Genomic DNA, 4,344 nt, shown 5'->3' with positions numbered 1-4,344 from the left:
GTCTTTCTATAAAAGTTTTAGAATAAGCCTGCTAGGTCTATGAAAAACATTTAATGGTATTTTGACAGAAATTGCATTAAACCTATGGGTCAATTTGGGGAAAATGCACATCTTTACTGTATTGAGTCTTTCAATCCATGAACATAATATGTCTCTCCATTTATTTAGGTCATCTTTGATATTTTTGTTAGCATTTTGTAATATCTAGCAACTAATTCTGTATATATTTATTAAGTTTATATCTAAATATGCATTCACTATTAAAGGATTTAAGTAACTTGTCCATGTTTACATTGCCAGTGTATTAGTTTTCCAGGGCTGCCTTAACAAAAGTACCATAGACTACATGGCTTAAATAAACACTTATTTTCTCTAAGTTCTGGATGCTAGAGTCCAGGGTCAAGGTGTTTGCAGGGTTGGTTTTGTACTGAGGCTCCTTTCTTTGGCTCGTAGATGGCTGTCTTCTCCCTGGTCTCCACATGCTAGTCTCTCTATATCTGTCTGTTCCCAAATTTCCTTTTCCTTAAGGACACCAGTCATAGTCAATTAGAGCCCACCTCAATAACCTCATTCTAACTCAATTACCTCTTTCAGGACCCTATCTCTGAATGCAGTCACATTCTGATGTTTTGTGAGTTAATACGTCGACATATAAATTTTGGGTGGAAAGATGATTCAACCCATAACAGCTAGTGACCAGTTGATGATTCCAGAAGAACTGTCTGAATCTGATTTGTATTAAGTAATACATTGATTATAGCAATGCATAATAACAACTGAAGCATTTCTTCAGGTACAGGAAATTTATTCTTCTGCTAATATATGTTTACTTCCTCTTAAAACCAGTACAGGTAGAGTGGTTCCTGTCAGAGGTGGAAAGGAAACTAAAAATATTATCATCCCCAGGACTAAAGTGGTGTGGTGTTCTTGGCTGAAGCTCTATGCAATAAGTCTGTGTGTGTGTGTATGTGTGTATATGTATGTATATATATGTACATGTATACAGACTTACAGTATCTGTACATATATGTGTACATGTATACACACTTACAGTATGTATATGTGTGCATGTATACACATTTAAAGTATGTAAGTGTAAGCATGTTTGTTTCATCTCTAGGAAAAGAGAAAAATTCTGGCAAGATGAACCCGATAGGGGAATAACTGCAGATTGTGGGATCATGCTGAGTACTGGGGAAGGCTGCTAGGCTTTTGTCATATTGACTTTAGTCCATCTACTTTTCCACTTTCAAGTTAGCTCTGAGACAAACCAAGCAGAAAATATAATTAGAATTCAGAAGACTTAGGCCAAAAAGACGTATAAATTTCTCCTGAGAGCAACTGGAAAAGATTTGGCCTTTGAAGTATTTGTAAAAATAAATGTCCTCCCAAAGGTGATACCAAGGTCTGCTGGGGCAATAAAGACAAACTTTCTGATTCCCCACACACAAAGCTGCAACCTGAGGCTTCATTAGCCTGATAATTTGTTTGGAGAAGATGATTCAAGAGCTTGGAGAGATTAACTGAGTGTCCCATATCCTTCATAGGAGGGATTAAGATAGAGAAAATATTTAAGATCCCAGCTGGCTATAAAAGGGAAATATCTGGGGAGATGCTTTCTTCATTAATAACCTCAGTAACTGATTCTCTTAGCAGACTTTGAGAAGGAGCCATATGATCTGAGTCTTCCAGCAGGGCAAAATAACCCTTCTCCCCAGCACCACCAACTAAGCTATGGTACATGTAAGTATGGTGAAATATTCAGCAGGTGCAGAAAGAGGGTACTAAGAATTTCCTTTATAAGCTCACTAGAGAAAGACAGGGGAAGAAGAGAGGGCTCTCATTCGCCCATAGCCTTGAATGTGTGCACAGATCTCAGACTGAAGCTAATAGCACTTGGGAAGAGATTTGGGCATAAGTATAACTAAACCCTTCTGTACCCAGTGTTATAAATATGGTTGACCCTTCCATATGGCTCCTATTCTTTCTAGGGGATGAACAAAGAGGTACCCCTTATTCTATAAGACTTTTTTTTTTTTAATGAGGCAGAGAAAGATTATGGCTGTAAATGGCAGAAGTTTACCTGATTTTCTACATGTTCAATCATAGACACTTTCTTGGTTCTATCTGTAGTCTTTGTAAGCTCTTTCCATCCCTATTACCTTTTGTCTCTTCTCTGATGGTCTTTCTTCTTAGAAACCAAGAGCAGCTCCTAACTGAGGACATGTGCATTTCCCACAGCACGAAGTAAGGTGATTCTATAGCTCCTTATTATAGCTGCATTACAAGGTAGATCTTCATGGAATTCTTGGGAATAGAGAAGGAGAAACTTTATATTCAAGCCTATTGGCAGTACACAATCAATCCCTCCCATTTTGGATAGCTTTCCCTGTAGTGATTCATTACTCGTGCTACATATTCATCTACAAGAGGGAATTCCTTGCAAAATTGTGGTATAGTAAAAGATTGGCTTAAGAAGATCATTGCTGCAAGGTCACAGAAGTAACAGTGCGGACAGGGGAATACAGCTGTACATAGAACACAGAAGAAGAGGTAGAGTTATGCAGGATTACCTTTGCATCTAGTAAGTGAAGAGTACATATCACTCATTATATGTTCTACAGGCACTAAATCCTGGTTTATGTCTCTCACTCCTGGGGACAGAGTACAGATACTGAAAAGTGACTCTGTCAGTTTTCCACTCTTTAGCATCAAGCCAAAAGGGTTGAGTCATTGCCTCATGCTCAGTTGTCTGGCACCTCATCACAGCTGGAAACTATTACAGTTAGATCACATCTGTGCACAAGGTGAGAGGATGGTTTTTTGTTGGGGACATCTTAAGGGTGATGGCTTATACTGACAAAATAACTAACAAGGGGCATATTTGAATGAGATTATCTTTTTAATTTGATATAAAAACAACTTGAAGAAACTGTTCTGGTATGTGACAAGAAAAAAAATCTAGGAAGTGGATTTGCTCTAATTCAGCTATGTTTACAAATGTCTCTTGATTCCCTCTCAAGTAAACATATATCCCTCCCATACTTACCCTTTTAAGAAAATGATTTCACCACTCTCCAATTTGTTCAAGCCAGAAATCTAGGATCAATCTCATTTTATTTTTCCCTCACTTCCATTTGCAAAATATCAGCAAGTCTTGGTATTACATCAAAAATGTATCCTTATCTGTTTAAGTTCTTCTTTCTTTCTTTTTCATTTCCACTGCTTCTCTCTTAAGTCATCATCACTCCCCATCTGGATTATTTCAATGGCTGTCTAACTAATCTCCTTTGTTGCCCCCTGCTTGATTATTCTTCACCATAACAGTCCAGATGAATAATTTAAAATGCAAATCAGAATATTACCACCCCCTCCTTCATTGTGATTTTTAAAACTCTTCATTGTCTTCTCATCGCATTTATAGTAAAATCAAAAAAAAAAAAAGATATCCTATTGTGGTCTGTAAAGACTTATGAGACCTGATCACTGTCTGGGTCTCAGACATGACCTATCCTCCCTCTCCTGTTTGCTCATCAAAGTCCAGTCATGCTGATTTCCCACTCTCTCTAAAACAATCTTCCTTGACGTCTTCAAATGGTCAATTCTTCTTTGTTATTTAGGCCTTGGCCCAAATGTCACCTCCCCACAGGTGCAGCCCCAGACCACCCTGATTACTATAATAACTTGTATGCAGTATCATCCCAATCAATCTTTATTAAAGAGTGCTATTTTGCTTTAAAATTGTACTTAGACATTTATTTAAAACTATCCATTTTTCTTACTTTATGGCTTAAAAGATCAAAGACTTTGTGTTATTACCATTTAATTATAGTGCTGAAAATGTCATGGCTGTCATGTGATGGACACTAAAAAAATTGGGTAAATTAATGAATATATATATGTCACATGTTAGGTACTTTGCAAAGTGTTGAGCAAGGCAAATAAAAGGTGGATTTTATATGCAAGGATCGCTTAGTCCAGTGGCCGAAGAGGTATTAAAACCTTCTCAAAGGATGCTTCTCTTCTCTTCACTGACAGACAACTCCATTTCAGCAGTGATAGAGCTCTCCTTCAGTACTGGGGAGGGCAGATTCAGAAACCTATGGCTGAGAATAAAAGGAAGAAGAGCAGGAAGATGGTGGTTGAAATACAAATGGAGAATTTGAAATGAGAGAGATCGGCTTAAGGAAAATTACTTTAGTGGGCCTTCAGAAAAAATAATAGAGAGAGAGATATTACATGGAAATAGGGGAAAGTAAAATTTTAAAATGGACGGAGAAACACTATTATAAGCCATGTCTTTGGCTGGAATAAATAAGTAATCATTTATTCCAACCCAAAGGT

Source organism: Propithecus coquereli, unplaced genomic scaffold, assembly GCF_000956105.1.
Source record: "Propithecus coquereli isolate 6110/MARCELLA unplaced genomic scaffold, Pcoq_1.0 Scaffold594, whole genome shotgun sequence".
Taxonomy (NCBI): domain Eukaryota; kingdom Metazoa; phylum Chordata; class Mammalia; order Primates; family Indriidae; genus Propithecus; species Propithecus coquereli.
Note: the sequence above shows the minus strand (reverse complement) of the source record.